The sequence below is a fragment of the Saimiri boliviensis genome, chromosome X (genome assembly GCF_048565385.1).
Source record: "Saimiri boliviensis isolate mSaiBol1 chromosome X, mSaiBol1.pri, whole genome shotgun sequence".
In the NCBI taxonomy this organism is placed as follows: domain Eukaryota; kingdom Metazoa; phylum Chordata; class Mammalia; order Primates; family Cebidae; genus Saimiri; species Saimiri boliviensis.
Window position 1 is genome coordinate 26,428,693 of NC_133470.1, and position 13,682 is coordinate 26,442,374.

A 13,682-nucleotide genomic window follows, 5' to 3' on the forward strand; every position below is an offset into this window, starting at 1 on the left:
AGTGCCTATAACAGTGCCTGGACAAAAATATGTGTTCAGTAAGTACTTTTGAATGGCAGGATTAACCTTTACATTGCCAGCAGAAACTTAGGACAAAGCCATGGTAGATAATCATAAAGTACCATTAAATTAAGTGGAAGGAGCAATTATGAATAAATAACTACATTACCAGTCCCCACAATGGGTCTGGAAATTAACCCTTGTAAAACCACGGAGAGTGTTCCCCTGACGGTGACTATAGATTTTGTGGGGTTTTTCTTTGTTTGTTTGTTTGTTTGTTTGTTTGAGATGGAGTCTCAGTCTTTCGCCAAGGCTGCAGTACAGTAGTGCTATCTTGGCTCACTGCAACCTCCCCTTCCTGGATTCAAGTGAATCTCCTGCCTCAGCCTCTCAAGTAGCTGGGATTACAGGCATCTGCCACCACGCCTGGCTAATTTTTGCATTTTTAGTAGAGATGGGGTTTCACCATGTTGGCCAGAGCTGCTCTGGAACCTGACGTCAAGTTATCCACCCTCTCTGGCCTCCCAAAGTGCAGAGTTTGTTTCTTTCTCATATAATGAGAGGCTGAGTGTAATCTAAATGCTGTAAGAATATCCCATTCTTACTCAATATGGTATTTATCACTATTACTTTAAAGAAATGAAGGAAAAACTACTTTTACTTCACATACAATTTGGTTTAAATGTATTTATGACTATATGATCATACTCTAGGACAGGCGTCCCCAGACTTTTTACACAGGGGGCCAGTTCACTGTCCCTCAGACCGTTGGAGGGCCGCCACATACTGTGCTCCTCTCACTGACCACCAATGAAAGAGGTGCCCCTTCCTGAAGTGCGGCGGGGGGCCGGATACATGGCCTCAGGGGGCCTCATGCGGCCTGCGGGCCAGAGTTTGGGGACGCCTGCTCTAGGAAGTAATTGAGAAGGAAAAATAATTCCAAGACACATAAATAATTGGGTTTTTAAATTATTGTGTTTGTAGTTTACTTTCAACATTAGTAAACAGTTATAAGAAACAACCATTACCAATTACTATAACTGCAACATTACATTACAAAGGGAGAAATAAAGATTGTTGACTTTGAAATGAGTGTAAGATCATCCCCAGTAGCAGATCACAATCCAATAACTCTCAACCCGGGCTGCACATTGGCATCATCTGGCGGAGCTTTTAGACATTTTTTTTTTATTATATCTAGGTCCAACCTTCAAAGATTCTTCACCGTTGTTTGGACATCTGTACATTTTTAAAGCAACGCAAGTGATTCTATTGTGCAATTATGGCTGAGAAGTTCTAATTCTCTTCAAATTGCTTTTCTCGGATAACGTTAAAGGAATTTTGAAAAAACATGTACTGTCTCCCATATTTTAAATATAAAACATTTCCTCATACATTTAAACAGTTGCAAAGAATATACATTCATCTGCATTATATATGTGTTCTAAATACATTTTTTGTTGAAACTTTGAATTGAATATTTAACTCATTTGGTTCGTGGGAAAAGATTAACATTAAGACAGAGGTTTGCCCTGAATATTTTTCCTTTGACAAAACAAAGAACTGTATCTTTCAATATTTTCTTTAAGATACCTTCAATGAACTACCCAAATGTTCAGTGCATTATTTAATGGTCCTTTTGTTTGATGCCCTAGAGGGTTTTACTCCCTGGAGCAATATACTTTGATAAGATTTGCCATAGTGAGGTATGTCTTTCTTCTTCAAAGTAAGAAAACTGTGGTTACATAAGAGAAGAGGCATTATCAGATCAATTTTATTTGTGTCTGAAAGCTGAGGATCTGGAAATAGATTTCCTTAAATATGTTCATGTCTGTGTACTCCTTGAAAAGTCCTAATATCTTAGTGTATGTACCTCAGCTGGCAATGTGGGGGAAGACAGAGATAAGGGGACAGGCATGAGAATTGGCTAATCCCTGGTGGAATCTCCAAACGGACCAGCAAATGGATAGGTTGGTTGGGAATAAGGTGAGAATTTTTAAATTAGGGCCATGTGTGTACCACATGTCATAGCAAAACAGGAGTTCAAAATTAAGCAGACAAGCAACAATCTAAGCAAAAATTTATAACAGCAAGAGAACCAGAGTTGGAGAGAAACCAGGGAGGTAGCCAGGAATCAGCAGGAACAAATTCTGAAGGGCAAGTAACGATGGGAGAATGAAGTAGAAAAATTGTTCAAAAATCAACAAAGCTATATGGGGAATAAAATAATACAATAAACATGGCTACACCACCAGTGAGAGATGCCATCACCAAAAAGGTGAGGATATATGAAGCTCGCCTGTCTCTCATTTTTTCATGTCTGTCCTTTGGAGTAGGAACAACTTCTCATGCACTGTAGAGACCAAAACCAGCGTCTGATAGTTCCATCTTTTTGGTGTTCAAATAGAAAGCGGGAATGAGGGGGCAGATCCCAACATCTGAAGTCTGGTGAGTGCACAGGAAATGCACCTATGTTCACTGAAAAGCATACAGCATCGTTATAGATGCCATTGGCTCGAAATATATAACTGCAAAAATTATTCACAGTTCCTTTTTTTTTCTGAAATCAATTAAAATAAAATCTCAGGGGTAAGGAGAGCATCAGGATAAATAGCTAATGCATGCAGGGCTTAATAACTAGGTGATGGGTTGATAGATGAAGGAAGCCAGCACAGCACACCTTTACCTGTGTAATAAACATGCATGTCCTGCACATGTATCCTGGAACTTAAAATAAAATAAAATATTTTTAAAAAGAAAGTAAGCGGGGAAAAAATGTCTTATAGAGACAAGAGACTTTTTCTTTTCAATAAATTTCTTTAGTTTTTGTTTTAACGAAAACAGAGTTCCAACAGTTATCTCTTCAATAACTGAAAGTGTCTCCTTAAGCTTTAAGTAGTACTTGAAATCTTAAATGAAGATGATTTTTTCCAGCTCAGTGAGGTTATAATATACACTCCAATGACTTTATAAAAGGAAAAGTAGAGTGTTAATTGTTAATTATATGTAAGTGTTGAAGCAAAGGAACTTTTGCCTTGAAAGTTTTTACTTTTTGGCATCAAAATACATGTAAAAGTTCTATGGTATTTAGGGAGGATATTTTAAATTTCCCCCTCCCAAGAAAAGTGGATAAGGATTAATACGAACCCCCTCCAAAATATTAGTTTAGTTAAGTTGTTATCCAAAGTGTTATCACAAGTACATGATGTGAGCTCACAGTTGAGGCCCTTACATTTTTATATTGCATGGCGTTTGTCTTTTTAATTAAGAAACCCACAGTTCTATTGCATTGCCATGAGGTTCATTTAATTTTCTATTTAAAAGTAATTTTATTTATTTTAATTTAATTAAAAATGTTAAAATTATTAGTGTAAAAAGGAAGAAAATCCTCAGTCATCACTCTTTCCTTCCTTATTTATTCACATTATTGATTAACGTCTGTCTAGAACAAAGCAGTGATAGCACTCACTGGATGATAATGAGCCTTTCCAAAATTATACATTAGACATAAAAGAAAATGTATTTATTCCTTTCAAAGGCAGTGAAACACTGCAAAAATTGGGGTTTGCTTGCTTTGAGGATCATAGAAAAGAAACAACTGAAATATTTATTCCCTTTTAGAAAATTAACAAAAAGCTGACAATGAAATTTTCTGTTGAGAAGCCCATGGGTACCCAAAAAGAGGAAAAAAAAAAAAGTTTTCTAATAAGCCTGGAATTGAATGTCTTACAACATCTTCAACTCTAAGTTAAATTTCACTAAAATATTTTGTTGCACATTTTTGTAGCATGACATCTTGCTTTTTGGAAATCTTAGCTTTAAGAAATGAAAGAGGTAAAGGGTATTTGAATTATAATCATTGTCTAAGCCAGGGTAGGTTTTCTGGGGTGGGAGTACAGAGAGATGGGTCAGGTGGGGGGCTAGTGGTCATGGCTAACTGCTATAAAACTTCTATTGATGCCATTCATTTGGGTGACGTAAGATTGGATATGGGCTAAGACTTTGGTTGAAAGGAAATTTGTCTACTTGGAAGTGTTCTAATAGGAATTTGCCAGTCACAGAATACAAAAAAAGCAGGGAATCATTCATTTTTTTTTTATTTAAAACCTTTGCTGAACATCTACTAAATGCTGTAATCTGTGCTAGGTGCAGAAGATATAACAAAAATAGTCAAAACTGTGACTCTCATAGTCGCCAGATTGAAAAGAGGCTGATCAGTTACAGAAGACAGTGCTTCCAAGGCTTTAATACCACCCACTTTTTATTGACCTTTTATGAATCCATTTTGGTTAGCAAAGGGAGTGAAAGGATGTTTACGTGCATATTTATATCACCATTTACATAGGATTGGGTATTTTTTCTAATAACACTTGAAATTCCGTTTTAAAATTATTTTATGGAAGAATGTTGAGCACAAGCCACTTTATTAAAATAAAATCCAAGCTGATACGGTGTCTTACTCCTGTAATCCCAACACTTTGGGAGGCCCAGGTGAGAGGATGGCATGAGCCTAGAAGTTCACGACTAGTCTGGGCAACATAGTGGGACCTTGTCTCTACAAAAGATAAAAAATTTAGCCAGGCATGTTGGCATGCACCTGTGGTCCCAGCTACTCAGGAGGCTGAGGAAAAAAGATCACTTGAGCCCAGGAGACATAGTTTGCAGTGAGCCGTGATTACACCACTATACTCCATCCTGGGCAAAAGAGTGATACCCTATGTCAAAATGAAATAAAATAAGATGAGGTAAGATAAAATAGATAAAATAAAATAACTTACACCAGCTTTTATTTATCTCTATTCTTTTTTTTTTTTGGTCCAAAGCATGTATTTCCTTTAACTTCTTTTCTTTAAATTTATTTTAGATGCAGGAGTACATACACAGGTTTGTTACATTGGTATACTGTACACAGGTAGTGAGCATAATCCCCAATAGATTGTTTTTTGACCTTTCCTCCATGCCCTAAGTAGTCTTTAGTGCCTATTGTTATTATGTTTATGTTCATGTGTGCTCAAAGTTTAGCTCCCACTTATAAGTGAGAATATGCAGTCTTTGGTTTTCTGTTCCTTCATTAGTTCACCTAGGATAATGGCCTCCAGCTGCATCCATGTTGCTAGATATGCCATGATTTTGTTCTTTTGTTATTTTTTGTGCCTGTATTGTACTCCATGGTGTACTACACTTTCTTTATTTTATCCATCATTGATGGACACCTAGGTTGATTCCATGTCTTTGCTATTGTAAATGGCATGGGTGAAGAAAATACAAATGCATGTGTCTTTTTGATATAATTATTTGTTTTCTTTTGGATATGTAATTAGCAATGGGATTACTGGGTTGAATAGTAGCTCTATTTTACATTCTTTGAGAAAATTACAAACTGTTTTCCACAAGGGCTGAACTATTTTACATTCCTTCCAACAGAGTATAAGCATTCCCTTTTCTATGCAGCCTCACCAGCATCTGTTATTTTTTTTCTTTTTAATAGCTGTTCTGACTTGCGTGAGGTGATATCTTATTGTGGTTTTGATTTGCATTGACCTGACATTAGTGATGTTGAACATATTTTTCATATGTTTGTTGGCTTCTTGTACATCCTCTGACCTTGAACGCTTGACCTCAAAAGTGATCTGCCCACCTTGGCCTCCCAAAGTACGGATTACAGGCATGAGCCACTGTACTGGGCCTTGTACATCATTTGAAAAGTATCTGTTCATGCCCTTTGTGGTTTTTGTTTATTGATTTGATTAGGAATCTTAAGTTCCTTATGGATTCCGGATATTAGACCTTTGTCAGAAGCATAGTTCGCAATTATTTTCTGCCATTCTATAGATTGTCTGTTTACTCTGCTGATAGATTCTTCCGCTGTGCAGAAGCTCTTTAATTAGGTCCCACTTTTCAATTTTTGCTTTTGTTGAATGTGCCTCTATTCTGAAAAATCCTGTCACGTACCATGAATATTTTGTTGTAGTACGTTACTTAACACATTTTAATAATTAGCTCAACATCGGGAAATATGGACTACTGCCAGATGGATACAAGAATATATACAAAGAGAGTTGTACTCCTTGGGCAGTCAAGTTGCACACACACATTGTTCAAATGGATCCTTGGACCATGTCAGATCACACTGAAGTAAACAATAGTTGGTGATTAGATTAGGATGAAATAATATTATAAAGTCCATAAAAGTAATCACATAAAACTTTTATCTTTTTTTCTATATTTTTTATTTATTTTATTTTAAAAGCCTACAGCAACTGGTATTCCCAGGCAGTCTCCCATCCAAGTACTAACCAGATCCAACCCTGCTTAGCTTCTGAGATCAGACAAGATCGGGTGCATTCAGGGTGTTATGGATGCAGAATAAAACTTTTAAATGGCAAAACCACGATAACTTTTGCACCAACCTAATAAATAGTTTCTCTTTATTAGGGCATACCAATACGTATAATAATTAGCCTTTCCCTGGTCAGTATGGTCTAGATCAGAGATGAGACAACTTTTTTTTTTTTTTTTTTTGAGACAGGGTCTCGCTGTGTTGCCCAGACTGGTCTTGAACTCCTGGGATCAAGTGATCCTCCTACCTCAGCCTTCTAAAATGCTGCAATTACATGTGTGAACTACCATTCCAGCCTCAGAAAACTTTTTAATGTAAAAGGCTAGCTAGTAAATGTTTTCAGTTTTATGGGTCATGTGGTTTGTGTCACAACTACTCACATTCATGCTTTGTAGTTTGAAAGCAGTCACAAATATTGAGTAAATAAATGCTTATAGCTGTGTTTATATAAAACGTGATGGGATAGATTTGGCTTGTGGTCCATAGTTTGCCAAACACTATCTAGACAACATAAAGCTTCAAAGGAGTAAGATAAGACATCAAATTGGGGCAATGAGAAAGTATTTCATTGAAGAGGTAGCATTTGCTATTATTCTTGAAGGCTGGGAGGACTGTGGTAAGCTGACATTGTGGAATGATTTCTGATGGAGAGAATGTGCATAGTTTAAGAAGCTGAATTTTTATGAACATTGAGCTTTTTGTTATTGCAGAAGTGTAGCCTCTGTGGTGAGGAGTAACTGTGGATGAGTTAGGAATGTGGATTTATTCATGTTTTAGAGCTTTCAATACCAGGAGGAGGAACTTCAACCTAGCTTGACAGGCAATGGTAGACCATTAAATAGTTTATATCACAGAGGGATTTGGTAGAAATCACACTGGAAGATAGTCATTCTAGGAGTGGTGTGTGGAATAAATTAGAGAAGTAAGGGAGTGTAAACAAGGGAGCAGATTAGAAGAGTATCATAATATCTTATAAAGGAGACAATGAGGGTCCCTACATAGGTAAGAGGATTTCTAAGTAAGAGGCTGTTGAGGTGAACTATAACATTCTAAAAATTATTTTTAATTGACAAAAATACTGTATATAATTTTATGTACAACATATTTTGAAATGTGTATACATTGTGAAATAACTAAATCTAGATAATTAACATACACAATACCTCCCCTACTTATCACTTTTGCAGTGAAAACACACAAAATCTACTCTCAACAATTCTAAAGAATCTAATACATTGCTAATAACTAGTCATCATGTTGTATAGCAGGCGTCCCCAAACTGCGGCCCCAGGCAGCATGCGGCCCCCTGAGGCCATTTATCCGGCCCCCCCCCCCCCCGCGACACATCAGGAAGGGGCACCTCTTTCATTGGTGGTCAGTGAGAGGAGCACAGTATGTGGCGGCCCTCCAACGGTCTGAGGGACAGTGAACTGGCCCCCTGTGTAAAAAGTTTGGGGACGCCTGCTGTATAGTATGTCTTTTGAACTTATGTCTCATATTTAAGTAAAATGTTCTATCTTTTGACCAACATATTGCCCCCCACACCCCTGGTAACTCCCATTCTACTCTTTGCTTCTAAGACTCCAATTTTTCAGATTCCACGTATAAGTGGGATCATGAGATATTTGTCTTTCTTTGGCTGTAATGTTTTAAGGATTAACAACTGGGAACCTAAATTATTTTCAAGTTTTAGTCCCACCATATGCACTAATACTTTTAACTGAGCCTGCCTATTTTCTGTTTCTAGAAAACTATTCAGTAAAACAACTGTCTTCTATATATTCTGTCTTTTTCCTAAGTCATTACCTAGGGAGTAGAACCCTGACTAGATCTCTATACCCAGTGCTTCAAGCCTTACTATCTTGTAATATTTGCCTGTATGAATTTTTAAGTAGCAAAATCAGCTCCCCTGAGATTAGTTTATGTCTCCCTTCCTAGAGTCTATGGCATCTTTGGTCTTTGCTCACCTATCACTGGAGATCTTCACATTTGCTGGGTGGCATTGTACTGACCCATCCTATTGATTTGGAACACTTAGCCTGTGGTTGGGCAAATTCTTCCTGCAACTATTGTATCCCACAATGTCGAACAAACATCAGGTCCTATTTCTACTTACTCCAGCTTCTTGTAAGCAACTACCCATATGACAAGCCTGACTGCTGAGATTTGCCATACTTTAGCTCTTTTTTTAAAAATTGAGGAGTAAGAAATACAGACACTTGAACTACTCCTAATTGTATGTGTACTAATACCACTCTGCAACTTGTCTGTTAATATTATTACAAACAATTGGAAATTATATTCAAAATAGTTAACCGCCCGGCCATTGACCCATCAAAACAGTTGCCAGACATAAATAACTGCTTGCCTACCGGCTAGAAATATCAGCCCTGCCCGTGACACAGAAATAAGCCGTCACCAAACACTAAAGAGAAAAGCTAAAGCTACAAAACGTGCAAAAGAAAACATGAGGGAGAATCTCTGTGACCTTGGAGTAGACCAGTATTTCTTAAATATGACACAAAAAGCATGAACAATATAATAAATATTAATGTTGAACTTTATCAAAATCAAACACTTTTTTTTCTTCAAGAGATATTATTGAGCCAATGTAAAACCAAGCCAGAGACTTGGGAAAAGTATTTTCAAAATATAAAACAGACGAAGGCTTTTATCTAGAACATAGAAAATGCATAAAGCTTGATAATAATAAGAAAACCACATTTAAAAAATAGCAAAATATTTGAATAGACCCTTCTCGCAAGAAGATATACAAATGGCCAACAAGGACAGAAAAAGTTATTCAACACCATTAATCATTAGGGAAATGCAAAGTAAAACCACATGGAAATACCACATTGCACCCACTAGAATGGCTAGAATCCAAAAGACTGACAATGCTATATATTGGCAATGAGATAGAGAAACTAAAATAGTTACACGTTGCTGGTGAGAATGTAAATTGATATAGCCACTTTGGAAAACAGTTTTGCAATATATTTTTTAAATTAAATATACAGATATACTATATATGTAACTACATATAGTATATGCACATATAACTATATATAAATGTACTATGTATATATGTGTATATGTGCGTATGCTGTATAAAACCTAGAAACTCCATACCTAGATATCTACCCAAGAGACGTATGTTTATGCAAACACTTATAATTTAATGTTTAGACTAGCAGTATTCAGAGTAGCCCCAAACTGTAAACTCTTCCAAATGTTCATCAACTAGTGAATAAAACAATATTTATGTGCATGCAATTTAATGCTACTCTCCCCAACAAGAAATAGACTATTGATACATGCAAATACATGGCTTGATCTCATAGGCATCATACTGGGTAAAATAATTTAGACACAAAAGTATAGATATTTTAATATTTCAATTATATGAAACTTGTAGAAAGAATAAAATTGTAGAGACAGAGACCAAATCAATGGGGGTTCCTGGGACTAGGAGTAGAATCAGAGATTAGCTACAAATTGGCATGAAGAAACTTTGGGGTGGTGGAAGTGTTTTAAAACTGGGTTGTTGTGATAGTTGTGCAAATATATAAATTTACTAAAACTCATTAAACTGAACATGTAAAATGGATGAATTTTATTATATATAACAAAGCTGTTGAAAGCATATTGTCATATAGGGAGACATTTCTATAGGTGATTTTTCTATAAAAATGAAAATTTCCATGGAATTCCATCACAAAGATTTTATAATGTCTAAAATATAAAACTGGCACAAAAGGAAACTTTTTACAGTGAAACTATGTTCATAGTTTTCAAGGGAAAAACAGCTCCATGAAATAAACTATTACTTGGGGAGTTTTTTCATACCACTTGTCACCAGCGTTCTCACTGGCTTATAAGTTATAATTGCTCTGTGATAAAGGCATATGTTTTCCTTCTCTCTTATAAAAATTTTAATGAGAACTTGAAGTGAACTCTCACGGAACCTATTTTCATTCCAAAATCTTACGATTTTAATCTTATGATCCTCTTGGGACCTGGCACTATAGTCTGTAACAGCATGAATACTTCATAATCATTCCTCCTGTTTGTAGAAAACACATAAGCATCCATCATTCCCTCTTTCCCCTGCTGCCTCCAGGGAGCCACAGCCTCTAGCAAGGTCAGTAATTGCAGTTTTGGTTGACAGTTCCAGGCCAGCTGAAGCAAACCCTGCTGGTGAAGACTAGTCACAGTGGATACTGACTGACTTCCCTTCCTTCTCTCATCTCATAGTTAGTTTGGCCTCAAAACTCTTCCTTAGTGATGTGATAGATGGACTTGAATTATCCCACAAGAGATTCCCCAGTACAGAGAAAATGAATGGTTTCTCTACAGCCATGTGCATATGTGTCTGTTGGTATTTGGGGGACAATTGGTCTAACAATCCTGGGGTAAATTAAAGATCTTTCCCTTGTGGATAAGGAAAAAGGCTGTATTGGAACTTGATGTTTAATATTGTTTGGCATCTCGCATCTCTGTAGACAAACCTGCATGAAATAAAAAATAAAAAATAAAAAAATAAAAAATACAAGATTCAACCATGTGAATTAAGATTGTGTTTTGGAAGTGGATATGCTTCATTTGGCTAACACTGAAAATTCTAATGACAGATTTGCAAATAATTAAGCATTATTTTTTTACTTTATTTTATGACAAATGCATAGAGAGATTTACAAAAGAAATCCTAAAGGAATTTCACGTGCTTTATTAAAAAACTCACATCATGAATCCAAAGAAGGATAAGCAAATAGCCTTCATAATATGAAATATTGAATGGTGTAGCTTTAGGAAAAAGAAGATAAACCTTCATATGAATTGCTGGCAAATTCCAGAAAAGAAATGCGTTTCAAAAGTGGTATAATACTTTTAACTCTCTAACTTCTCACTGTGTATGTTACTCATGGTGTAGACATGACTAAAGTACTGGCAGAAACAAACCCAATTAGGCATGGCGTATTGTTAAGATACTGAACTAGTCTAGTATCTTAAGGTTTCAAATAAGTCAGGTTTCTTTTTTCTTTCTTTTTTACCCAGGTCCCTGGTTTCTGCACTTACTTGGGGTTTAAAAAATGTATTTGCTTAAGAATAACTTAATTACTCATTCTGGATAAAAATTTAAAGGAATATATTAGAAGACTTAAGTGAAGTATTAAAATTAATTGGAATCACGACCCCAAAACTCTTTGACACACCTCTCGTTATGAGGTAGAGTATGAGCAGCCTTATAATTACTCCACTTAATAGAATAAAGTTGATGTGATGTTATGTAACTTTCAGGCTAAGTTAGAAAATGTCATTTAGCTTCTACCTGATTCTGTTGGGAGGCATATTCTGGGAGAAACCAACCACCATGTAAAAAACTATCCTGTAACCACCATGTTCTGGAGGCCCCATGCAGAAATTTCAGTCAATGGTACCGGCCAACAGTCAGCATCAACTTCCAGGCCTGTGAGTGCGTCATCTTGGATGATCAACCCAGTCCAGTCTTTAAGTAACTACAAACTTGCCTGATACTTAACTCTAGTCTCCTGAGAGGTGCCAAGTGAGACCTCCTCAGCCAATTCCTTCTCACATATTTGTCTCACAAAATTTTAAGAATATCTTTAATATATTTATAATAGTAAAACTATTATCACTCAGTAATTTTGATAGTAGCTATATATTTAATTTGGATGTTCAGTTTTTTTATGCTTCTATTTAAATAATTATTGAATTTCTATTAGGAGCACTTGTTTAACGTATCTTCCATGAGCTTTAAAAAGCCTAAATCATAGTCTTTGCCTTAGAAGAATACAATTGTTAGTGGAGTAGATGCAAGATCATCAAGTATTAAAACTCCGGAGCATACCATTCATATTACAGTCTATGTAAATGGTCTCCCTTAAGTTGTACAATGGGATGTCACTGGAAAGGTAAGACATAAAGAATTACTTTAGTAATAAGCGTTCTTATACCGGTAAGCTTCTCAGGATTGATATGTATGAATGGCAAGGAATACTACTAAATTTTATACTTTTCTAACCCTCTTTACAGTACTCTGTTGTTGACAGAAGTGAAAAAAATTTAGTCAGAATGTAAAAGTAACAAGGCATTTTTAACGGAATCTAACATACTCTGTCGTAAAGACACAGGCACGTGTATATTCATCATGGCACTATCCACAATATCAATGACATTGAATCAAGCTAAATACCCATCAACAGTAGAATGGATAAAGAAATGTGCTACATATATGCAATGGAATACTATGCAGCCCAAAAAAGAATGAGACAGTGTCCTCTGTACCTGGAGGCTATTATCCTAAGCAAGCTAACATGGCAGTGGAAAACCAAAATCTAATGTTCTCACTTATAAGTGGGAGCTAAACTTTGAGTACATATAGACAAAAGGAAGGGAGCAAGAGACACCGGGGCCTACTTGAGGATGAAGGGTGGGAGGAGGGTGAGGATGGAAAAACTACCTATTGGATACTAAGATTATTACCTGGGTGACAAAACAATCTGTACACCCGACACCTGTGACACGCAATTTACCTGTGTAACAAACCTGCACATGTACCACTTAACCTAAAATAAAAGTTAAATTTAATACAAACTGAAATCAGAATTTTAGTCTGGGAGTGGTGTCTTATACTTGTAATCCCAGCACTGTGGGAGATCAAGGCAGGACTATTGATTGAGTCCAAGAGTTTAAGACCAGCCTGAGTAACATAGTGAGTCCCTGTCTCTACAAAAAGATACAAAAATTAGTCAGACATGGTGGCATGTGCCTGCGGTCCTAGGTAGTTTGGAGGTTGAGATGAGAGGATTGCTTGAGCCCATGAGGTTGAAGCTACAGTGAGCCCTGATCATGCTGCTGCACTTCAGCCTGGGTAACAGAGTGAGACCCTGTCTCAAAAAATTTTTATATTGCACTCTGCAATAATAAGTAAATGCATATGCTATTCTTCTAATGCTTTTAGACACTTCAGTGGGTGTCATGAAAGCATGCCAAGTTGACTAACTATAGACTAATGATTCCCAAAGGTACATTGAAATAACCTGGGGAGTTTTAACAACCAACTGATGTCTGGTTCCCACCCCCAGGGATTCTAATTTAATGGATATGGGACACAGAATGGGCATTGGGATTTTTTAAAGATCTGAAATTGTTTTAATGGACAGCTACGACTGAGAACAACTGATAGGTATTTCTCCTTTTAATTCAGTAGTTCTCAAACTCAACTGTCCATATCTGTGGAACTTTGCAAAATATCAGTGACTTGGTTCCATTTCTAGAGATTCTGATTTAATTGATCTGGGGTAGGTCCTTTTGGAAT

The 13,682-nt window shown here is 36.4% G+C and overlaps 1 protein-coding gene and 1 pseudogene across 1 annotated transcript in view; one reads left to right on the forward strand and one right to left on the reverse strand.

The window, feature by feature from the left end:
• Window positions 1–13,682, forward strand: part of IL1RAPL1 (interleukin 1 receptor accessory protein like 1) — a 1,349,174-nt gene that overhangs the window by 854,178 nt on the left and 481,314 nt on the right. The gene's annotated exons all lie outside the window — the stretch shown is intronic.
• LOC120366715 (5S ribosomal RNA) lies at window positions 6,249–6,367 on the reverse strand (annotated as a pseudogene).